At 42.8% G+C, this 26,214-nt stretch overlaps 1 long non-coding RNA gene across 1 annotated transcript; it reads left to right on the forward strand.

Moving 5' to 3' along the window:
- Window positions 1-273: 273 nt before the first annotated feature.
- LOC119149962 lies at window positions 274-24,594 on the forward strand. Its single transcript, XR_005104900.1, has 3 exons — window positions 274-284; window positions 4,010-4,014; window positions 24,385-24,594. It is a non-coding gene; the product is annotated as an uncharacterized LOC119149962 (long non-coding RNA).
- The last annotated feature ends 1,620 nt before the right edge of the window (window positions 24,595-26,214 follow it).

Raw genomic sequence — 26,214 nt, forward strand, 5'->3', positions numbered from 1 at the left:
GATATTTAAGGCACACCGTTAGAACAATAGGAACTTATTAGTTTACCTTGACATAGCAACAGTTTCTATTCCAAAATTAGGGGGTTTCTTCCTACGTGACTTTCTTAATTAATAAAGTTCCTTATCGGCACTATCCGTTCCTTTATCTGGCTACTTGTTCCTCTTTGTCCATCTGGTTGCCTCCTCAACTGTAACGGCTCAAGAGTCTGCAGTTAGCTTGCTCCTTTGTTCCCAGGGCTTGTGCCCTACAAGTTCTTAACATGCCTCTATTCATCAGGCTAACAGTACTTGGACTCTTGTCCTTGAGGCCTTGTCCTGCATCTCCCCCTTCCTGTTGCACAAAAAGAACCCTTGAAATTGTACGAGTTGTTAATTTTCGCAAGCATTGTAAAAGACAAGGTATAAGTAATAAAAAAACCAAAAAGGCGACCAAAGCATATATAATTGCCTTCACTAAACTTCTTAACCATCCTGAAATACTCCAACCACTAAACAGTTTATCTAACCAATCCCAGGTATCACTTTGTTGAAGATGAGAAACTCTATCCCTCAATCTTTGGATGCTAGCATGAATTGATTGCGAATGATCTGAAAGGTTCATGCAACACATCCCTTCAAACTCTTCACAACCGTGACCTTGTGCCAGAAGCAAAAAATCTATTGCAGATCTATTTTGTAATGTCGCGTGGCGAACACTATCAACATCTAATAAAAGACCAGACAGGGCACTGCTTGTGGCATTAGTTTGTTTGGCAAGCCAACAGCCAAGCTTATCTAATGTTGCCAGAGCCTTTCCTGCAGCAGCTCCAGGCAACAAAAGAGATGCAGTAAAGCGTTGGCCAAAAGACCGAAACTGCATGTTATCATCACAATCGGAGGCAAATGCATGAACGCCACGCTTTGTCCTTCGAGAGTAGCAATGTTGTAAAATCATAGATGTGTTAGGAGTCAGGACGGAAAGTCGCCCTAAGCTACACGGACCTCCTTTTATATGAGAAGGAATGAAAGGCCATGCTCGATCACCACAAATAAAAAATACTCCAGCAGGTAGTGAGAGCGGAGCATTGCTAGATTTAGACAAGTTATTAGCAGTGTAATTACACCAGATACTTGCATTTCTAAAACAGGATGAATAGGGGAAACGTCCCATGCCCTAGATTGATTCTTTCCCGTGTAGTTAAATTTTATGCAAAAATCCATTTTTACTGAACCAAGGAGTTCAATTTCCTGCGGTTCCAGAGTAGCCAGTGGGAGATGGGGTATCCATACATCCCAATTGTCTGTCACATTTTTTGATACGTTTTCGGGTGGAAAAAGACTTTGAAGGTCCCTAGGTATAGGCCATTCATCTAATGGTAAGCCCACAAGACATGTGGAAAAAGGCTGATCCGGAGTGGCCATAGCAAGACACAGAGTATCCTGTCCAGTCAAGTTCGCCAACGTGACCCAGACATTTACCTTTGGTAGAAAAGGGGGATAAGAGCTACCTTCAATAGGCCAAGGTCCAGGTATGAACATCATTATCCATATTACTGACGCTTGTTTCTCTTTTTCTTTTTCCATTGTCGTTTTACAACCAGCCATTCTTCTGGTCGTACTGTCCACGACCAAGGCACTGCAATTGATTGTCCACACTCTAATCCTACAATAATGTTCTTGTTAATAATATAAATTCTGCTTGCTGATACAATATATTGAAACAACAACCGTGCAATAGCCCGTACTTCTAGGCTTTCAATCAATGATAAAAAATTTGCAAAAACTAAGTTTGGCAAAATCTCAGAACCTAACCCTATAACTCCCTCTAATTCCAAAAGAGGTTTTCCCATAAAACGTTCAGCCCACTGTATATGATTAAACCTTTATATTTGATTATTATACTCAGAACACATCCAATGACCCCATCTGTCCCTTAGTCTTACAACTCGCCAGCGATCGTGATCACAGAGTTCACAATGAATCTTGATCCACGGTCGACAAGATGGTCCATGTTCATAGCAACATAACTGTAGAAATCGAGACGCTGTCCAATCTGGTTCATGACAGTGTCGTTGAAAGTCGATGTAATGGAAGATAATATCTGCTAGTGGTGCCGTCAGTGCATTGGGGATCTGGTCTGGTCCAAATGTATTACCTTTGTTAAGTGGTTTAATCCAGGGCGATATTGTCCATTCCATGCGCTGTAAAAAGCGAAATCTAGATGCTATATCCTGAATTTGGTTACCTGACATTAATGCAAAACAGAAATCATCACGCAGTTTTTATTTCGTTCTGTAGGGTTGGTGTCGGTATCAGTTGTCTGCGGTAAAGGTTCAGGGAAAGGTCGTACATTCTTTGCTGCGATCCATCTGGGTCCTTTTTCTGTGGAGACACAAACATAACCTTTTCCCCATGTAACAAGAGGATATGGTCCCATAATTTTACCTGTTTCTGGATCTCGAACCAATACTGGGGCTTTAACCCGTGCCTCGAAGGAGGCATTTGCAGTAAAATGTCGAACTATTGGTGGCTTATTATCTATTAAAGAACAATTTAAAAAATTAAAAACATACAATGCTTTCTGTAACCGTTCCTCTGGAATAGCCATTCCCATTCCCCCTTTTTGTTGTTGTAATAGACGTTTTAGAGACTGATGAGACCGTTCAATGAGAGATTGACCAGTGGGGGAATGAGGAATGCCAGTAATATGAGTTATACCCCATAGGGCAAAAAAGGTTTTTATAGTTGTTGAAACATAAGCTGGACCATTATCTGTCTTTATCTTTGAGGGAATACCCAAAGTAGCAAAAGCACACATTAAATGTCTATGAACATCTCATGCCTTTTCTCCTGTGTGACAGGAGGCAAACAAGGCACCTGAAAATGTATCAATGGAAGAGTGGATATATTTAAGGTTACCAAATTCAGAATAATGTGTGACATCTGTTTGCCATAATTGTAGGCTTTGTAATCCTCTAGGGTTAACTCCTGCAGCAATTGATGGGAAAGAATGTTTTTGACAATCAGGACAGACAGCAATAATATTTGACGCTTGTTGAGAAGTAAGGTCAAACTGTCGTTTAAGAGCTCTAGCATTTTGATGGAAAAAAGAGTGACTCAGTTTAGCTTGTGCAATGCGGTCTGGCAATACTTGAACTGGTAACGTCAATAGATCAGCTCGTCGATTGCCTTCTGCAAGAAAACCAGGTAGTGAGGTGTGAGATCTAATATGCATAACAAAATAAGGCACAGATCGAGAGTCCAAAAGGAAAATAAGTTCCTGTAACAGGGTAAAAAGTTGTGAATGTGAAACATTGCGCAGCACAGAGGCTTTGGCTCGTGTAACAATACCTGCAACATAAGCTGAATCAGTAACAAGGTTGAGTGGTATGTTCCATTTTCGGAAAACGCGAACAACTGCATTCAGTTCTACTATTTGAGGTGAACTGGAGACTGTCTCTACGTCCGAGTCCCATCGTCTCTGTTGATCATCCCACCATAGGAGAACAGATTTATGTGATTTGCCTGATCCATCTGTAAAGACGGTAAGTGCCTGTAAAGGTTGTTTGCTTCTTTTGGGTTTTAACATCAGATGAAAGTCAATGTTAAACAGTGTGTGTGAAGGTGGATGAGAACTTATTTGACCTGTATAGTCAGCAAGTGCCATAACAAAGGTGTCTGATTGCTGATAAAGCCATTGTAAGTATACCGTTGTTATTGGTAGACAAATACAGACAAAATCCTTCCTTGATAAGGTTAACAGGCGTGATCTAGCTTTAACAATCAGAGGGGCAAACATTTCATGTTGTGCCAAAATAGTTTTTGTAGACTGGTTAGGTAAAAAGATCCATTCAATAATTAACAAGGGGTCTGACTTCTGAAGGTCCCATTGAAATATCAGGGCATGAGGCTGTCGAGCAGGGTTTAAAATAATCAAGTAAAAAGGTAGTTCAGGAGCCCATCAGTGGGCCTGTCAAGAAGCGATAGCTGAGGCAACCTTTTGTAAAGATGTATCTGCTTCAGAGTTAAGATTACGTGGAGAACAAAGATTTGTGTCCCCTTTTAGTAGTTCAAACAGAGGACCCAAGTCTGTATTAGAAATTCCCAATGGTGGTTGAACCTAATTTATTGTTCCCAGTAAATTTTGTGCATCATGCAGGTTTCTTACATTGGTATTGATCTGCAATGGTTGAGGAACAATAGTTTGTGCTTTTATTCGCCAGCCCAGATATTTCCAACGGGGAAACTTTTGGACCTTTCCTGGTGCTATACAGAGACCTGCCGAATTCACGGCATCTGTGACAAGGGCTACAGCTTTCTCCATGACTTCGTGATGTTGTGCTGCCACCAAAAGGTCATCCATCTAGTGATACAATAACACAGTAGGCATAGCATTTCGGACAGGACTAAGTATTTTCGCAACATACCATTGACACATTGTAGGACTATTTTTCATACCTTGTAGCAGTACAACCCACTGATATCTCTGCAACGGAGCTTGCATGTTGATGCTTGGAATTGAAAAGGCAAATTTCGGGGCACCATCTGGATGTAACGGGATACTGAAAAAACAATCTTTAAGATCTATGACAATTAACAGAGCTTGTGTATCAGGGGGTAATGGTCCTTTGACATTTGTTGATAATAAATGAACCGAGGAATCGAGCAGTGTTAATGTGTGTGAGGTTGCCAAGTCCAATCTGGCGCTGCCTGAGGTTGCTGGACAGGGACTTGAGGTGTCGGTGCTTCTCTCCGAGGTTGTTGAAATGTCAGCTGTGGCATTTGTGTCTGCGCGCATCGCTGCCCCGCGCTCCATGATCGGTTTCCCTGGATTGGTTGTCCCTGGAAGTCATACTTAGATCAACATTGATTAGCATAATGACACCCTTTCCGACATTTCGGACAAACTCCAGGACCAGGAGATTGTTGTCTATTCCCTACAGCCCGTGCAAGACAATTTCTCTTTAGATGACCAGGCTTACCACAACCATAGCAATTCCCCGCACCACGCATCGTTGCAAAAGCAGCAGCCATAGCTTCAAACTTATGGTCAACCGTACAGATTCGGTTACATGTTTTCACTATTTCCACCAAAGTGGGGTTCGGGTTGGGAAGAGACTTCAGTAGCCTTTTACAATCAACATTAGCATTTTCAACAGCTAGTTTTGTTAACAATATATCCCGAGCTTCCGCATTATCTACTTGACGTTCCAAAGCCTGTTTTAGTCTATCAATAAACTGCATATAAGGTTCTCGAGACTCCTGAGTGATGTTAGTAAAAGCTTTTTGTGGCTTTTGTACGTCAGGAACCTGGAAAAAAGCCTTTTTCGCCTCTTCTCTAATTGCCTCGAGAGCCGCACGGGGGCAGTGTTGAGCTTGCGCTACAGGATCAGCATGTGCCCCGGTGCCCGTAAGATGTTCTATTGTTAGTGCAGCTAATGCAGCATCATTATGATTGACATACGTGAGCAGGAGTGCTTGCACTCCCCCTCTCCAATGCGACTCCCATAACGTGTACTGAGTCGGGGTTAGTAGCAATCGTGCTAAAGATTTCAAATCATGAGGAGTCATGACATAAGTATCAAACACAGAAGATAACAGACTTATAAAACAGGGAGAAGAAATACCATGTTCCGTAACCGTGCAGCACAGTGCTTTAACAACTGAAAAAGAAAGAGCCTCCCATCGTGCTCCCCCTGCCCGACCCTGAGAATACAAGACCGGAGCAACTATAGTTTTAGCCATTTCTAAATCCCCCTCCTTTAAGGCTTGTTTCTTTATTTTTGCCCACACATCACGCAGATCAGGAGGGTATAAATCAGGTTCTTGTTCAGGGTCTACCGGTCCTGGGTCAAAGGGGTCGTCTTCTGGTGGGTACTCCACTGCATTAACACCCAGGGGTTTAGAGCACTGTGATTTAGAGGCTGATAAGGAAAGGGCTATAGGAGCTTGCGACTCCTCCTCCTCTCCTTCCTCTGCCTTTTCTTCCTGTGCTTTCATAGTCCCAAAAATAACTCTCCATGAAGAGAGCAGATGGTGGGACTCAGTATTGCCTTTTGTCACAGAATCCCACAATTTCACCCCTGTATCGTCCCAAAGTTCCTGCGTGAAAATTGTAGTTGCAGTCACTGCAGGCATATTTACTTGCACCCACTTAAGCATTGCTTTAAGGTCACGCCCAGAAATACTTTCCTTATGTTTGTTAAGGAGACCTTTCATAAGCTCATATACGTCTCTTTCTGGGGATGAAAACTGATTCCCCATTACAGATTTCCAACAGCTCACCTCTCAACTCCAGAGGGATTTATGGCCGGCTGGCTCCCGCTTCCTTTCAGCGGATCATTCAAAGTTCTGTGGCATTCGCTGCATGTCGCTTAGTTAGGCTATTCGAGAGTCCCTCCACATCAGAACCTTCACCGGATCACGTCGGGGTCACCAATTTGCTGCGAATGAAGAGACGGGACGCAGCTTGATGCAAGCAAGTTGTCCGTTTATTAGTGATTTTCTTACAATTATATACGTTTCTACCTTCTACATATTACACACTGATTGGTTAAATCTTAAGCGTAAAAAACACTGATTGGTTGATATTTTAAGGCACACCGTTAGAACAATAGGAACTTATTAGTTTACCTTGACATAGCAACAGTTTCTATTCCAAAATTAGGGGGTTTCTTCCTACGTGACTTTCTTAATTAATAAAGCTCCTTATCGGCACTATCCATTCCTTTATCTGGCTACTTGTTCCTCTTTGTCCATCTGGTTGCCTCCTCAACTGTAACGGCTCAGGGGTCTGCAGTTAGCTTGCTCCTTTGTTCCCAGGGCTTGTGCCCTACAAGTTCTTAACATGCCTCTATTCATCAGGCTAACAGTACTTGGACTCTTGTCCTTGAGGCCTTGTCCTGCACCTGGAGGTATTATGTAAGCAGAGACCAGCTTTCTATTGTTATCAACAAACCCCATTTTTTCCTGAACACATTGGGTGGGATATAATCTCAGGATAAGATTCTTAGTAGCTGGTCAACTGAATTGTTATAGTTGAAATTGAAATAACTAGAGTCTGAAATAAATTCACTAAGTATTTATTAAGGCAGGAAAGCAAAAACAGCGCGCTGGGCGGCCGGGGAGTCGCAGCTCCATCCAGGCTTGCAAATTCCAAGTAACACAGCCCTTTTATTCTCAACTTCAAGGCCGGTTTAAGCAAACAGTTATGCTCTCAGCCCTGTAGCAAGAAGCTGTACATTACAAACTAAACTATTTTTACACTAAAGTCTAGATGAAGACAAAGTTGTCATAGTAACATGAGATTATGGTTTAACATTGGCCTTGAAAAGGTACATCTCGCAACCTCATGGTTAACTCTTTTCTCTCCAGACAGAACGTTCTCAAATCTGTTGCAGCAAGATCATTCCTTTTGTTAAAAGCCCATTTGATCACCAAATCACCCTTAGTTACTTATTACAGAATTGCTCCTTGATAACTGTTAAATGCAGTTGATCATTAATTTGGAGATTATGATGTAAGTTTAGACACTTGCATCACATACGGATATCTAAATGTGGACACATAACCTTAAGTGTTTTAACCTTAAATTGAATCACATTCACTTTCCTTCAGAAACTTTCTTGCAACTGTTGTCCAGTGTGGATAACTGGCTAGCTGAAAAGGGTCACATAGACATAGTCCAGCTGGCTGGACAAAAATGCACATCCCTCTCAGCTTATCTGAAGTAAAGCAAAAATACACTATCCTTGGCTGTTCTTGTTACACAATAACAGGAAGATCGCGGTGGGAAAAGAATGTTACTGGTGGGAACAGAAGAGAAACTAGGGGCGGGCTTGATATTTAGGCAACTAACCAATAATGAGCTTAACTTTTGTAATATGTATGAGCTAATTATAACAAGGTATAAAAGATGACTGTAAGGCACAATAAATGAAGTCTGCTGATCACTCATATTGAGTGACTGTGTCTTCCCTCCGTCGCAACAGTCCAGCAGTTTTTTCATACCACATTTGTACTCTGCATTTGACCCCTCCCAAAAAGCCAAAGTAGACAAATTGTGTCAGTAACAGTAACTTCCATCCACTTGTCTGCTGTTTCAGTTACAGCATACACGTTCCCAGTCACACTGGTTATAGAAGACTTCTGAACTTCTTCAGTATATAGCGAATCTATATTAAAAACACAGCTTGTCAGAGCCCAAACTTATTTCCTTTTCATTGCAGCCTAGCTCTAAATCATTGTCTCTTAGTGTGTTGGAATTTGGCTTTAGCTTGCTGTCTTTTTCTGGACGCATTAAAAAGGGTGTCGTTTCAGTATTCAGCCTGTTATCCAAGCAAAAGTAAAGAAAAAGCCCTAAGTCCTAAATGGCATCTTGTCTGTGATGTGATGTGCTAGCATCCCTTTGTAAGACACAGGGTAGCCATTTCTGGGAGAGGGTTGCTTCCAACAAGGCCTCTTTCAGTGAGTGAACAAACCCAGGATACTGGGAATGCCCAGGGCTGCCCTGTTGAGCATGGGTGGCAAATATGTGGGTCCTGAGGAGTTTAAGTACAGCTTCCATGCAGGAGCCGTAAGAGTGTATCAGCTTCTGGCTGATCTGCAGGAAGGACGAGATGGCCTCCTTCTTCCAGCCCCGTCACACCGAGGCATGGTGGGACACCTTCACTCTAGCGTGGAGCCATGGTTGCCAGTGCAGTGTGTCCAGAATTCCCCCTCTCTGAAGCACATGGTGCCTGGCGGGTCTTGGCCACATGAAGATTTTATCTGAAGCTGATAGATCTAGAAAGGACAGCAATCCCTACTGTAAAGTGAAGGATGTAGCTGCACCACTCCAGCACAAGGGGAGAATTAGTTCCATTCATGTGTTGTGTGGCTGTTTAATAGTGTTGTGATCAAACCTGGTTAACTGCGATGAAATGCAGTGCTGGGAGAGTGGTTCTCAGATGTTTACCCCAGGCTCTCCCTGAGGATACTTACTGGATATGACAAAAGTTCTACTGAAACAGAGAAAAGATGTTCAAATCTGAAGAAAAGCTTGCATATCCAAATGCTTCTCTGCCTTGCTTTGCTTTTCCGCCCAGCGGAATCATTGGGATATTATTTTTCCTACAAACATTTCTTCATGAAAAATTTATGACTTTGCAACAATCAGCTCACATCTGTGTTCCCTATAGAACAGCCACAACAGTACACAAACACTTTGGTGCCCGATAGCATGCATATTATTTATTTACTTAGTTATCACTATTTTATTTATAGTTTTTTATGTTTTCCTCTGGTAGGAATCAGATTCCAGCCAAAACTTCATGGGGAGACAAAAAGGACTGCTGGGTCATGCTAAAATTAGAGAATGACCCTCAGGAAAGCCATGTGTTTTATACAAATATGAGATTAATAGCAACTGTGAGCTGAGATCTAGATTTTTAGTCTTGTTCTCTGTCTGGCTTAGGAATTCAGGAAATAGAAAACTCATCATGTCTGATAGTACTGGGCTGCTACTGATCCACTGTGCAGATCACAGTGATCCAGGAATCCTTCAGTCAAAGCATTAAAATCTGACTTAAAAATGAGCCTGGGTTTCTGCTAAGATGTAACCCATGTTTCCTTCAGGTTTATACAACTGGCCTCCATGAAAATCTCTGAGTAATTTTCAACAAGTTGTTTCATTGTAGTGAATTCACTATACTGGGGTATGTTCTGAGGTTTATTTGGCCCTGGAATAATTTATTTGTCAGTATCAAGAGCCAATACAGCCAATGAATCTTGCTGCTGAACCTAAAAGAATAGCATGGAGAGGGAAACACTTTTAGGATGGACAAATACTGTACCAATCTTTCCTGTGTTGCTAAGCATTTCTGAAATTTCCACCCTTTCCCAATGTCTAAGTAGGAAGACAGACCAGCTGGCTAACTGCATGAACTCTCTGGTGGGGATGAAGAAGCCCGCTGCTTATCCGACTAAGCCATTTGGAAGTAACAGCTTGATGGTTCTTGGGACATGTAGACACAGGAGAGAGAGTTCAACCCTGCTGGGAGCTGGTAACCTCTGGGTGAGAGTGAGAGGGGATGAAGTGCAATCTGTAGTGTGGGAGAAAAGTGTGAGAGTCCTTGATTTCCAGCCAGGCTGCTCTGCAGTGCCTTTGCTCCCTATATCTGATTTATTGTGTATCAAACGAGTAGAACACATGGTACCACAGACAGATGTCTCCAACGGGAGTGAGTACCCATCGCTGCCCTCTGACAGTATATTCCTTTCGATGACCAGCCCAAAATTTGGCTACCTTCTTTATCTTTGGCAATTCAGGTTGAGATGTTTATGGTACGTGGGTAATTTCAAACCTCTCATTTCTGCAACAGGCCAAGCAACAACCCGCAGTACACTAGGCCAGTTCTACTCGATGCATGTTTATTGAAGTCACTGGACACTTGTGGCAAGCTCAGCCAACCTGGTCAGTGTTTGCTCAGCAGGAAGCAGCACATCAGCTCTGCCGTATCAGTGAAGCTATGCTGCACTCGCAGTGGGAAACTGAAACACTTTGCATTTTGCCAACAAGAGGTCCGACAGGGAAGTGGGAGACTGTGCGTGGAGGAGGTTTCTCTGGGATCCTGTCAAAATTCCCAGGTGATTCCTGTCTAGGTCTGGATACAGTCCCCTATTTCTGTTTTCTTGCTCCAGTCCTTTCAGTCCTTCTGACTTGGAAGCGGGTCCTCTGCCATGGATATTATCTGGCATCTTGTGCATTTCTGGTCCCTCCTAAGCTCTTAGGACAGGAGACTTATTAGAGGTCCATTTTGTGTGTATTTGTTCAAGATATAAGGGGAAATGCAACAAAGGTAAACAGAAGCACAGCAAGGACTTTCTAAACATAAACTTTTCTTTATCTAGATTTGTAAACAAAATGCACCAATTATTTTCAAAGTCACAGTTCTTTCTCATAAGCTAGAAAAGTGAATCTTCAGCAGCGTCAAGTACTTGCTCAGCACGTTTCAGGCACTGCCTAGTATTTAATAAATAAAAAAAAAAAAACTTAGAAAACTGGCTTAACCAGCTGGCATTTGCCAGTTCTGGCCTTAGTAAAACAAGTAGTTCATATTTACCAAGCTTCAATATGATCACAAAGCACAAAGAGCATCTTTTATTTCTGGTATGGAACACTTATTGTAACTTTAATGGAAAGAACAATTTGCCTAAGTGTTTGATACTGCAGTTATATATTTGGAGGGATTGCAGTTATTTTGTGTGGTGTTTTTTTTTTTTTAATGGGAAAAATAGTTTATACTGCAAAGGCGACAGGATCTCCTACCCAGACCAAGTCAGTGTTTGCACCGTAACCAAGGCCAGCCCAAAGGGGACAACGTAGCAGAACCTACTGTGACAATGGAAAAAGTTGCTAGTCCAGAAATTGCTAATGTAGAAATAAGAATCTCAGAACAAATGAAAACAAGTGATGTACCTTGAAATATACATTAGACCTAAATGCAGAGAACTGTCGCAGCACTTTCCAAACCATCAAGCTGCAACCAGGTCTTTTACCATCTCATACCAACAAACTCTTCATGCCAGTCCCTCTGCTGCCTTCTCCTAGTCTTTCCTCACCCAGGGCACACATTCTCTCTTCTCTTGCTTCTTCCTCAGTTGCTCTCTCTTCACTGGCTCTCAACCCCTTAACCAGCCACAGCTGCACCTTATCTACATCGGCCAACCCACCACCCCCGAAGTCAACCACAGTTGTATATTATCAATGCTAATTAATCCAGCTTCATTCCTCTACACTCCCCCCCCCCCTTTTTTTTACATTTCATATCTTATGTTTTTAACAATCATTACAACCTTTTTACAAATACATTTTTCATACAGTCCTCTACAAACCACCCCCCCCCTTTTTTTTAATTTATTTTCATTTTAACATTTCATACCTCATGTTTATACCAACCATCATAACCTTTTTACAAATAAACTTTTCATACAGTCTGGACAACTTGTCCCTGAATTCCTTCTTCACTTTTATCTTGGGCTTTTCAGCTTCTACAGGTTGATCATCTTTCTTCTTATCTGCTTTCTTAGCATCTAGAATTTTGTTTTCTTCAGAGGGGGTGTGTGATGAACTTACAGTGCCTTGTCCTTTTACCTCTTGGGTTACACTGGACAGTAGCCTGAGTGAGCTTTCAGCAGCAGCAGATCTAGAATACAGCACTAACATCATTTTATGTCCTGAAAAACTTCTTAACATCCCTGTGGTCACCCATTTCTTCTTCAACTGGAGACACCTTCAACAAGCACATGAACACTGGCAAGAATACCACCAGGCCTAGCAGCAGCAGCAACAGTGGGAGCCGCTTGCAGCACCGCGCTGCTCCCACACCTTCCCCCAGGGCAGCCATCACTGCTGTCTGGCCAGACCCGCTCTGGAACCGCCGCCGCTGTGGGATGCTGCCACGTCTGGCCATGTACTCCGCTGCTATCGCCCGTTACCCTCAGTCTCATAACTCCACGGCAGTCAGGTTTCCTCCTCTTTGATCCCAACAGCTCACCCTTACTGGTGTCTGACCCAGATCCCCAGGCTCTTCCCACCTATCTCAATGTGATCTGGATCACAGGCTATCCCCGCCTGTCTCCGCTTCGTTGGGCACCGCCAACACTGTTCAAAACTTCAAATGCCCCCCGGCACAGCCATCACCGCTGTTGCTGCTCATTACACTCACTCTCATCATCTGAAGATCGTGAGTTCGAGCCTCACATGGGGCACCAGTTGTCACAGCACTCTCCAAATCAGCTGACTGCAACAAGGTCTTTTACCATCTCATACCAACAAACTCTTCATGCCAGTCCCTCTGCTGCCTTCACCTCATCCAGGGCCCACATTCTCTCTGCTTCTTCCTCAGCTGCTCTCCCTTCATTGGCTCTCAACCACTTAACAGAACCAGCCACAGCTGCACCTTATCTACATCAGCCAACCCACCACTCCAAAAGCCAACCCATAGTTGTATATTATCAATGCTAATTAACCCAGCTTCATTCCTCTACAGAGAACTATAAAAAAAAAAAGAAAGAAAAAATATTTGAGGACACAGCCTCCTGAACTTCCATGGAGCTCTAGTACCCATTGAGTTTTGGGCTGTCACACATGTGGTGTGCTGCATGGTGCACTGACATCTAGTGGGAAAATACCTTCTTACATGTAAGCGGATTCAAATCACTGCATATTAATATCACATTTAAAATGTTAATGCAAAAATATCTCAGGCATACAAATAGATGATGCTCCCAGGCACCCTGTTTGCTAACTGTGAAGCACTGCAGGAACTCTACACAAGATGAGCAACCCTATCATCTGTGACTTCTTTTTTTGTTTGGCTTTATTTTTTTGGCTGAACACCAGGTGACTCGGAGCACCTGTAGTTCTTGTGCTTGCAAATACAATTAGTAAAGAGTGATAGAGCTCTGAACACATAGCGCAAAGTGCCTGGCTCACCTGCTGGGGTACTCAGCAGATGGAGCACTTTGCTCATATAATACCTGCCAGTGGGCCAGCACAAATGTTGGGTCATGGGCTAACACTGATGATCTAAATTATACTCAGTGGAAGTCTTCTGGTACTGTTAAAATCCTAATGGGTTTTTGCATGTTCCCATGTTTAAAAATGTTTTATTTCTGTGACTGGACCCTGTGTATTTGCAATATAACTTGATGATGCTATTTTAATGATGTTGACAAGGCCAAATGTGTTGTAAAACTGTGTGTTGCTTTTGCACTTTTTAGCAATATATTAATTTAATTTGTTCAAGGAATGGTATCAATGTGTTCTTTTTCCTCCCTAAAGCATGAAAACTTGTAACACATTCAGAGCTTTAAAAGTTCTCAAATTTTGTGGAATTAAACCATAACTCAGTCTTTGGAAGTGGATCTCTTGCCAGTATTCTAGAGCTGCTAAGACATTTTGCTGGTGAGTCATATTTTTTTTCTCTTCAAAGTCTTGCAGGCTTTAAAATGGAAATTAAGAAGGCCATTATAAAGCTTTCTAAGAAAGAAAAAAAACTGTGCCAGCACTGTAAAAGGCAGTTGTTATATTGCTAGAAAAATGAATGTAAATTAGAGAAGAGCAAAAAGGGGCATGAAAGTTGGAATATGACACAGATAAAATCTGGAATAAAACCATACAAAGGAAAATTAGTCAGAAAAATCATGAAAAGAACATTCATACTAATTTAGTAAAGGGAAAAAGCAAAATTCAAAGTGACAAGACTGTATCCAAAACAGCTTTCCTCTCACATCTTTCAGCCTGCCTAGTGACCCACTGCTGAGTCAAACTTACTGCCTTTTCGCAATTCCCTGAAGTGCTATCAGCTGTTATTACTGTATGCAGTCATGTATTCTGTAACCTTGAGCCTTGTCCCATTAACTTTCACTGGTATATGAGACATGAGACTTGCTGAGCTGCTGTCTTGGATTTAGGCACCTAAATTCAAACTGCTCTTCAAATAAGGCAGTTCAGATCCTGTCCCCTCATTTGTGGAGTGCGATTTGGATGAAGCGTATGTGCCAAAGCCCAAAACTGAGGAACTGAAAAAAAAATCCACATTGCCTTTTCAGCTGCTGCCTGTCCTTAGAGCATTGAAACCTAAACCCCCTTCACTTTGTTATTGGAACTACAGTTGTACCTCTGTGCATACCCAGAGCTGTGCCAGTCCAAATATCCCAGCGCCTTGTTCAAACCCACAGCTAATCATACTCCAGAAATTATCAATAAAATTATGAATTAAATCCAGACTCATCTTCACTTTGGTCCTCTGTTGGGCTTGTTTGCAGGACAGACTGTACACCTGCACTCGGACAAAGGCCCCCTATGACATGTCACTGCATCCAGTTCCTTTTAAAGGGCATCTGGAAGAAGAAATAGTGTCCTGTATTTATATAGGAGTGGCCCAATGAATCGTGATTTTTTTCTGTGTAGTGACACTTCTTCAATAAAAAGGGTGGAAAATCTTCAATGTAGACAGCATAGCCTGGCAGTTAGGGCACCCTCTCAGCAGATGTCTTGTGTCCCCACAGGCTGTAAGAGGAACTGATTCTGGGTTTCACTTATTTACAAGTGTTTGAGATCCAGAGTGGTAAACCGAAACAATTGTGGAAAGACTTTTAGAATGGAAGAAGACTGCTGCTCCTGCCTTTACCTTTGATATCTCTAATGTCTGAAGAAGCCATCTCCTACAATGGTGGTATATTTAGAACACAAATGTTGGTTCACACAGAAACTGGAGAGAGGTGAAATAAAAGCAATCAGCCAACTGATTGTGTGCTGTGTGTGCATCCAAACCAGCTTGCCCTTCTTATGTAGGAGTGCTCTAATATCTCACTTGAAAGCCAAAGTAAAATGGGGCAGAGACAAAAATGGGAACATGAAAAGCACCTATCTCATTCTGAGTGACTTGTCTTGAGTAAATTGCATATTCAGGCCCTTCACAAACATCACAAGGCTGACCACTGTCAGCTCTACTTTTAACAATGGAATCTGGAGAAAAAGGGTCTGCAGCTGTGTTGAAAATGGTATGTTTGTGAGTTCTTGCGTCAGAACTAAATAGGCTAAGTCAATTGAAAGTTGCTGTGAGACCTCTGAAAATGGTTTGTCAAGGAGCAATTCAAATACAAAACCAGACCAATTCCCTTTCAAGTGGGTGGACTTTAGAGGAAGGGAGGATTATGCCTTTGGTGTAAAGGTAGCACTCCAGACAGTAATAAGCCTTCCTTCCCTTCAGTGAAATCTGGGAAAACTAAAAGGATCTGAAAAGAATCAGCAGATTTGCATTATCCCTCCCACTTGCAGTTAATTTTAACTGATGTTCTCTTACATATGAAAATTCATAGATTGATACCATTGAAAACTTCGAACCATGTGAAGTGGAGATCATCTGCAGAAAGCAATGAAAACTTCCTGTATTATCTTATAGGTCCTGTGGAAGCCACTGTTCCACAGCAAAGAGGACAGCTATGGCAACAAGACCATTCATAAAATGGCTTGAAGACAGAAATTTGATTATAAACCCATGTACCACAACCAGAAGTAAAGGAAATAAACAGAAGACATTGTAATTTAGTAGTTTTGATATGCATGAAATTGTTAAGAATGTAACAGAAAATAAAAATGATGATTCTGATTCAAGATGAAGGCTCACATAGTCCAGTGCTATTCCACTGATCAACAGCAGATGTTTAAAGACATAATGCAAGAAATAGAACAACTATACAAATGCTTTTCACAGTACACAGTTCTGGCTTTGGCTATAGGAAACTAAGGATTTCAGGAAAAAAAACCATATGGCTTATAGGACCAAAACGAAAGAAGAGAAAGATTTGAAGGATAAAGAAGACTAAAAGAATAAAGGAAATTCTTGTTAATGATAAGGCTCAAAGGGCAGAACTGTTCAGTCACTATTCTTGTTCTGCATTTAGAGGGAAAAGGGTAATGTACTCATACAATGAGAAGACGATAAAAGTACTTTCTAGTGTCGTCCTCATTAAGAACCGTGGAGGATGTCATAGCAAAGTTGATCACTATTTGAGTAATATACCTAGAGAAGCAATGGGATCTTCTTATATGTTTAAATAGGTTTTTTTCTCTGTACGTGTAGATAATTTTTGGCTTATACCTTCGACCAGAGCACTCTGTTATTGCTATTCCTTTTGGTGTTTCTTACAATAAGCACATGGTGATATCTTATGCTCTGCTATGACTGCAGTTTTCAGCTCCTCTGTCCCAGTGTCATTACTTCTTGGAAACAGATATTGCCCTTTATCACACAGTATTTAAATACTTATCTCTTTAATGATCAGAAGATGTTTCTAATGTGCAGAAGCAGAGGATGGGATGTACATAAAGGTTTTTGATGATCAAACCACAAGTTTGGCAACAATAGCAGAAATAGTTGCTATCATGCTAAGTGATCTAAAGCCAGCTTTCCTGGCGGATAGCTGGGGGAGTGTGCTGAAGAGCTGACATAGCCTGGCCATAGTCCAGGGGATGGCACTGAGCTGGTGATAAGCATGCCCTGCTAGGCATAGTACTGTAAGGTGGTTGCCAGTAAAGTACTAAGCACTGAGATTGAATGAGGTAAAATTTTTGTTTTCTAAAGGGAGTTTTTTTATGGAGTGGTGGAGGGGAAAGAGTATTGTGCATGAAAATATGACTGCAACAACTGTGCTTCCAGCCGTAGTGAACTCAGAAAAAAATTTCAACAAATATTTCTGATGCTTCAAGGGAAGTTTTTTCATCACCTGACATTTTGGTCTATTAGATGAGATATAAGGAAAAATTCCATCATACCTTTACAACATGCAGTCAGCTGGTATCATAGATCTAAAACTTACAGACAGTCAGCTTGCAAATAATATAGGAAAAGATAAACATTGCAAATCATGGCTTCATTGTGCTGGTAGCCATTGGGAATATGTGAGGAACTGATGTCTTGTGAGACTAAAATGTAATAGCAAACGTTATTGCAAATTTTTAAAGATCTGAAGGCAGAATTAGGTAGAGGAGAAAAGGAGGGTATAGCTAACATTCTTAGAGAGGGAACACCCAAATTAAGGAGTCATTGCAGGTAGGAAAGAAAATGAGAACATCAGTTGTAACTGATGGGAGAACTTAAAAAGGGCTTTTTTGGGGTCAGATACTATAGAACATCTGTTCATCTTACTGATCCTTTACAGCTTTGGTGGCAGTTACTGAACCCTGTGCAAGTTTAGTGACTAGAATGTTTTGGCAGCATCTTATAGAGCAGAACCTATCAACCTGAAGAACTTATGTAATTCCAGCATACACATCTACCACCAGGAACTGTTTCTTGAGGAAAGTCAGCTCAAGCAACAGTAGGTACAAATGTTTCCTTTCTGTTTGACCTGTAATAGCTCCAGGATATGCAGACATAGAGAGACAGTAGAAGTTCACCACTGCTTTTGAGGTTACTTGTGGGTTTTCAGAGTTTCAGATTTGGACTTGTTTGTTGTGAATTGTAATTGCACCTTTTCTAACCCCATAAAAAACCAGTTTTTGTCACTAGCAGTTGGATGGTCTGATGATATCATTTTGTCCTTGCTTCCCAATGTAATTACTAGGTCAATAATGCTCAGTGTTTGCCTTCGCCAAAAGCTTCCAGTTCTACAAAAGTTTACTGATGTATTAGAAAACAAGCCATCTATATCAGTCAATTATATGGCACCTTACATCTCCAAACTCAAACCCACTGTGATTTACATTTAAATTAATACTTCATTTGACAGAGACCTTACCAAAACAGTCTGAAATTAAGCAAGTATTTAATTCTCCAGAAAGATTAACAGTCTTTCAATCCCAGGAGTTTGAAAAACCTGTATCTGTAAAACAAATCTGGTGCTAATATGCAATCCATATGCATGTCAAATCAGTAAGATATTTGAGCCTCTGTGAATGTAAACACATATGCCACTCCTTTTCCCCTTGACTCTGGGACCCTGTACTGAAGAGGGAAGCAGTCTCTAGTTGAGCATGTTGGCTAAAGCATCCCAAATGTCCAGGTTAATTTCATATGAGAATGCTTCAGAAATGCACAAGAGAAAAAGTCCCTTGGTTTGGAGACGCTGTGTTAGGAGATGGACAGTGTTTGTTTGCTTGCATCCAGTGATGTGGAGAGAGTCTCTCTTGCCTTCAGCTTTTGCAGGCTGGCTTTCCATTGCCACTGCAAGTATGTGCATTTTCTGAATTGTCCCATGTTATTTAGGTTTAGTTTCAGAAACATGTCAAGAAAGGGGTGTTCCCCAAAATAAAGGTTGTTTCTTCCCATCCCTACCAATGTGACTGTAAGGGAAGAGGGTCTCTGCTTGCCTAAGCACAGGAATTGTAATGTCATAAATATGCCCCGCACTTTACTTACTGTACCAAACAGGTTGTGCTTGTTCACTATAAGTGATAAGGCAGTCTCTGAACAGCAGACCACATGATGACTATGAACACAATTAATTCAGCCAGAGATCTTCACTTGATGGATATAATTTTAGGGAGCTAGTGACAAGCTAGGTTAATTGTTCCTCTAGTGGCTATTTACTCAATTATATTCTTTAGTTTCCTTGCTCCCCATTATCCCTCTCCTGTCATATTACTATTATACATATGTAGAATACATTTTGCAAAGGTGTAGGGCATTTTCAAGCACCAGATTTACATATGCACACAGACTGCCTGCAATGCATGAGTACTAATACTTCTTTGCTGTGTGTGTATAATTAATCCATTATGACTGGGAAACATGGCATGTGCTGTATATATACAGAATTGTTGTGTCATACATCTGTATTGATCTATTGTTTTTGGAACTGGGTCTGCTGAGCAGCCACGATGCATTTTTTTCTCAGCATGCACAATAAATATGGTGGCCTTAGGAATAAGTAGACCTACTACTAGCAATCCCAGTCAGTTATCATTTGAGGTATGCTTTTGGTCACAGAACCCTTGAGGAAACAACTTTGATAATGGCACCAACAGCTTGCAGCTTGCCAGTTGACTGGTCAGCTTGATGCAAATGTTAGACTCACAGTTCATCTGTATGGTCTTGCCAGAAGACAAGAGCAAACAGCTTTAATTTTGGTCTTGGACCTTAGTTCTGTACTGTGGGACTGTGGAGTCAGGACAGACTCTTTATACAGCTCTGTATAAAGAGCTCTAGTCCCTTGTATGGTAGTTCTGGCATCACAGGAGGTCATCCCCTCTCCTCAAGGTTGTATGCTTACATCATCCTGCTCCAAGAAGGCTTGTGTACCTCCAAGAGTAGGGAAACATTTGATACCTGCTGCATCTGCATTTACTATTTTGTCTTGGTCTCCCTTTTGTGTGCTTTCATGTAATACCTGTAAAGCATTCAGATGCCTGTTTGAGGAAGCCACTGCACATGTTTGAATTGCATAAACGGAAAAAATAAAAGGGGGATGATAATATACCCGTGTGCAGTATAGAACATTAAGTTAGGGTGAGTTGCCCCACCGCACACTGCAGCAGAAGTGTCCTACAATATATTCCCTGCACAGGTTAGAAAGATTAAGCAGTTTGACAACAATCTTTGCATCTCATAGAAATACCAACAAAATCAGTGTTTGAGATCTTTTGGTAAATTGGTGTTGACAGCGGAGGCGGGTTTACTTGATTCTGGCTTGTGAATTACATGTCTGAAAGTTCAGATAGCTTGTGTGGACAGAGAGAATCAGTTAATCCAAGCTACAAGTCTCCACTGAAGAGTATCTGAGTAAATTTTTAGAGTCTGTGATACATAAGAGGTTGGACTAGCAACTGAACTGTTAGTTCTGGCCTTGGATCTGGCTGTAAATCACTAATTGCTGTGTATAAACCACAATCTAGAGGGATTTCTCTGGTGGCTGGATATTTAGACTTCCTCTCCAGTTGATCACTGGCCTTACTACTGGTAGGACCAGCAAGGGAACTGCTCTGTGGCAAACGTCAAAATTATTGTGAGCACCTGGGCAATAACAGAAATAGGGCCAACACCGTTAAATATTTTAAACCTCTAAACAGATTGCAATTTAGCTTCTCTCAGTTGTTTTCATCAGGTCTCTTCTTTCACAGCAAAACAACACACTTCTGTTTCTTCTATGGCATTTAAAAACCCCTGAAGTTCTCAGCAACACAAAGACTAACTTGACTCCTGGATCCTCTTTTGTCTAAGAACTAAAACATTTTGGTCTTGTGCTATGTAATCTCTTGTCCATTCCTGAAAGAGTCTACTGAATACAGATTCAATATAATATCTTACTGGCAAAAAAATCGCTCCCACTTTCTTTTTTGGTGTTTTAATGACAATGTAATAAATATGTTAAAGAAAAGAGGTGTAAGATAAACAACATTAGAAGTGGCAACAGAACTCCAGTTTGGAAGCCTAAATGTCTCCTTCCAAATTCTGCTATTGGTCTGATGCACATACAGCTATATATATTTTATTTTTATATATAAACCAATTAAGAAGATCAAGCGTGCCACTTTCTGTCTCACACATGCATATACCCCCTTATTATCCGTAATGAGATAGCAATCTCTTCCAGTCTTGTCTGAGGACTCTTGGAGTAGGTATTTTGACATTCTGTTTCACTGTCGTTCTGAAAGCTCCTAACTCTACAGAAGACCTGTTCAGTTAATTCTAGGGCAAGCTGAGGAAGGTTGAGATAGGTACATGCCTCTTTCTCTCAACACACGAGCACAGCACAACCTGTTTTCCTTTACACTTTCTATTCCACAAGATTTGTGAGAAAATAATAAATTGTTGTCCTTAATTAATGGCAGTGAATACATGCATGCTTAGAAAAGTTATTACTAGTCCAATGGTAGATATGGTTGTTCTCGTTTTCCATGTAGCTGTCTGCAGAAGAAAATCGATACCTCCACTGCTGTTCACATAATGGTAAAGAAGTAATTATGTGAAGTTGTTGACAGGATGATTCACAGCGAGCTGGTGGGCACCAGCTTCAGCTAAACCACCTTCAGCTAAATTCTGCATGGACATCTGCTAGTAAAACAGTCTCTGATCTGTTTGACTTACCATGACAGGCTGTAAATGCCAGCAATTCAGGAGCTGATTCAAAAGACGATCAGTAGTTCAGGCAGTTGGAGGGAGATGCACAACAGAATGGATTAAGCTTGCCAGCTAACCCCCCCCACTTAGAAGTGGATGGAAGACAAAAATAATTTGTTCTCTTCCTCAGTGCTAAATTGATACAGAGCACTTATCTCCATTTAAATACATCAGATTTAAATATATAATTTAAAATAAATTTTTATGATTTTTACAGAACTTTCAGATATCTCATTTATAAAAATGGGCTTTAAATGGTAATAATTTAGTTAAAATGAAAGACTTATGTTGAAGTATAGTTATTGGTCTTTCATGAACCAAGCTGTTTTAGCAGTCAATAGGCACATGAGACTGAAGACTCTAGTTAAGCAACAGTGTTAAGGGTCTAATGACAGCTGTCTAGCAGAAATCAGTGGGATTACCTCTGTTTCTAAGTGAACAGCTAGTGAGGAGTCTGACACAGAACCAATTAAAATTCAGGGTGATCATTTCATTGATTTTTTTAGGGTTAGGGTTCGGGTCGGTCTTAGGGTTTGGGTTTAGGGGTTAGGGTTAGGTACATGCCATGCACAGCTGAGGGACAGAGTTCAGGTTAGGGTTCGGGTTCGGGTTAGTCCTCTTAGAGATAGGATTAGGGTGAGGGTTAGGGTTATTGTTTGGGTTAGGTTTAGGGTTAGGTACATGCCATGCACAGCTGAGGGATAGAGTTCGGGTTAGTCCTCTTAGAGATAGGATTAGGGTGAGGGTTAGGGTTATGGTTTGGGTTAGGTTTAGGGTTAGGTTATTTAGATTTATTAGGTTATTTAGGTTTATTTACCAAGTTGTACTTCTGCACCTTTGCAAAAAAAAGTCTTTTATTCCTAAATCACTGGGCAGATATCTGGCTCACTTAAGAACAACTAAAGATGGAACTCGATCTCTCCACCCAGACCAAGACACACACACACACACACAGCGACTGCCTCACCTGTAAGCTGCCCGTCCTCAGCATATAGGACTCCAAATTCAAAATTCACAGGTCCCGGAGAAATGAAACCAAATACTACAGGATAAAGAGACAATCAAACAAAAGACCTAAAATAATGTTTCCTCTAAGGACTTTTATATACATCTTTTGCATACGACCCACACACGGGAATATACGCTTCATACCAGCTCCATCACACACTCAAGTAGCAGATACCCAATACTTTACTTTTGATCACAGATTACCATTTTTTATGATATTACTAAGGTGGTCATCTATCAATAGGATATATTATGCCAGTGCCTGAAATGATTTTCGATCTCAGATGTTGCACAGAAACACCGCATTTTTTTTACTGCAATAAGCAATTGATATCTAAGTCGGTATACGTCACCGAGTGAGCGCTAGGAGTGAAAAGTTTACATTTACCTCTTGCCCTTCAAGAGCCAATAAATCCTGTAAACAAAGCAATGTCTTTAGCACACCGGTACTGAAGACACAGCGCAAAACCCCCTGTAACGTACTCCTGTATTTGTTTAATTTCAAAGTAGCCAGTTCAACTGATAAAGACAGCTGATTTTCTAACTGCGACTCTACTCCTCATTATTATCCTGCTACAGAAAGAAACAAACCACCAGCATTTATACGTAACGACTTATTTTTCCAGAAAAGAATAAAAAGCCACAGCCAAACAACAACAACAACAACAAAAAGTCACCTCCTACCTTCTGTCTCCCAGGATGAAAAGTTTCCTTCGGGTTCTTCCCAAATTTGTCACGACCAACAGGACTGAAATGCAAATGAAATACTGCTTTATAGGAGAGCAAGTATACATTTCAACATTAAACCGTTAACTGGCTGTAGTTAGAACCGATTTCGGGAAGAATTGTTCAAAGAGCCTTGCTGATGTGGAATTTTTGGTGCAAGAGCCAGTTATTTCCCACACTTCTAACCGCTGAGACACTTCTTAAACTACTTTTTGGTGTTAAAAACAGAAATAACTAGGACCCTGCACGGAGATCAGTTTTAAGCGTACTGTATTTACTTACAAAGCACAGAACTTTATTCCATCGTCCTTCACTTCGGCTTTATACATAATTGTTGTGAGCGTTTTAGGAAGACTCAATAACCTATCCTATTTCATAACCTTCTCTTCTCTCTCTTTCAAAATAATTCAAGGCATGTCAAATGAAAAAACGAGCTGTTCGGCATCAAGTTCATACCCTACAGATCCACAAGCAAGATCAACTGCCTCCATCAACAGAAAGACCTCATTTATAGCATTTCTTCCCAACTCGTGTTTCTACGTGACTATTATTTTTGCCCATTTTTTTTCCCCTAGCATTAATTTCGGGAGCTGCGCAGCATGCCACGGAGCGCCAAATGCAGTCTGTCTGAGGCACACTGAGCTGACACGGAGGTCACATCTGATGCACCTTTCCATCATCGCTTACGCTAGGCCACCACGCAGACAGGATTTCCTGTAGTTCCCTTTGAAAGCAATTAAAATGCTAAATTTAATTTACAAAACTGCAGGCTTATCGTGTAACTGAAATTCGTCGATATAGTCAGTACCTAGACTCACGCTGGCTGTGAACAGGGTGAAATGGCAAAGGACTGTCAGCCAGGCCCAAGGGAAGGCTCAAAGGCTGTAAAAGCTAAAGAATAGTCAGGGAAGGGATTTTAGTCCAAGCCCAAGCGGGCAAAAGGAGATGACGTTAGTCCTGCTGCCCGCAGGTGTGTGGGAAAATCACCCTGAGGTGGGGGGAAAACTCGAGAAAATCGCGTCCTCACGAAGTATAGTATTACGGAAAGCTTCACTTAGGGTAGAATACAGCAATAGCCTTGAGGACGGCTGGCACGCACACAGCCTGTATCGCCGCAGTCCCCTGAGCCGCAGCTCAGCGCGCGCCGACAGCGGTGACGGAGGACGGGCTTAAAGCAAAAAGCCAAAAGCAAACCCCTCAAAGCCCAGAACCTTGCTCAGGAACACAGGAGTTAAGCCTAAAACCGGTTGAAAGCTGCCTCCTACCTGTTCCCCCGCCACCTCTCCCCCTCCGAGGCCAGCACCTTTCCTCGCGATCCCTTTTCGCAAACAAAAGACGGACGCCTGCGGTCTCAGCTCGGTACCGAAGCACCACGATGCGCTTGCCGGCGGCGTGCTCTCTCACAAGGCTGACAGCTTCTCTGCACGCAACAGCCGAGGCCCTGTGAAAGGGGAGGAAGGCAAACACCGATAACGTCTCGCCGGGGTCAGGAGGGAGTCGGGGTGCGCTGCAGTCAGAGCCCAACGCCTTCCCCAGAGGAATTACCGGGCCACAACAAGAGGCAGGAGCGATCGGCAGACAGGCAGGTAACACGCACGGCAGCGATACCCACGGCAGACTGGCAGGACGCTTCCAGCCGCTTCACCCCGCAGCTTTGTTTCGAATTTCGTTAAAAGGCAATCCGATTCTTAAGGCTCACTCTGCTTTGAAGAGCTGCTGGAGAAAGGCTAACACGTGGCATTGGCGTTACCGTCGGAATTCCGGCGTAAAAATCACGGCAAAACCGTGCCTTGTCAAGCGGCTTCCCAAGCAGGCTCTGGAGCCTTTCCACGAGACGGTCAAAGCCGGAGTCCCGCGGGAACCCTGTGCCAGCTCCGTCAGTAGGGCCCAGCTCTCCGACAAAGCGCACCGCCGTACGGAAACGTAAAGCGGGTTTATACCTCGGGCTCCTTTACAGCCTCGAAAAACAATACTGCCCGGCCGGACGCGCTGCTTCAAGCGCCTAGCAGGCCCGGCTGCGTAACCACGAGGGACCAACAATTCCTCCCCGGCCGTTGCCCGAGCCGCAGCGCAGCACTCGGAAGCGGCGGGCACACGGAGCCTCGCGGGCCCTCGGCGGCTACAAAAGAGATCCCTCCGTAGTCAGCAGTCCGACTCGCAAGCACGAGGCACGCGTGGCGAAGTAACATCTCGAGCGACCTTCGGTTCCGCTCCCCTTGACTTGTCGACGGACGCTTCCGGACGAACCTAGGGACAAAAGGAAAACAAAAGGCCCCGGTTTCGCGGGGAAGCAAACCAAAAGGCCTCTTCCCCTCGGCTGCTCCGGCCCCGGAGCTGACTGTCACGACACAAGATCAGCCAGACACCTGAGCTGCTGCTGCCTCCCAGCCCTCCCCGGCAGTTAAAAGGCTTGCGGAGAAAGCAGCAGTCGGGGGCGACGGATGGGGATTCCGCTGCCGGCTGCCTTTTCTTGCTCTGGCCCGCTCGCAGGGGCGGGAAGAGGCTCCTGAGCCACCACACACACACACACACACACACACACACACACCCCTGCGACAGCGTTACCGCAGGCCCCGAGGCAGCCTCTCTGCGGCCCGCGGGGGCCGGCAGCCCCAGCCGTCTGCCACGGCTCAGGCCAGCGGCTGGGGGAAAGACAAAGCCCCGCGCAGAGCTGCGGCGGCTGCCCGGGCAGCCCGCAGGCGGCGGCGGGTGGGCGGCGGGGCGGCGCGGGCCGACCCCTCTCCCGGGCGCCGCCGCCACGAGCGAGCACCGGGGCCGCCCTGCCTGCCGCCGCTCCTCGCCGAGGTAGCGGCGCGGCTCCGAGAGAAAAAAAAAAAAAAAAAAAACCAAAAAACCACCCACCCAGAAAAGGGCAGCCCCGTGAGGAGCCCGC

This window comes from Falco rusticolus, chromosome 6 (genome assembly GCF_015220075.1).
Source record: "Falco rusticolus isolate bFalRus1 chromosome 6, bFalRus1.pri, whole genome shotgun sequence".
Taxonomy (NCBI): Eukaryota; Metazoa; Chordata; class Aves; order Falconiformes; family Falconidae; genus Falco; species Falco rusticolus.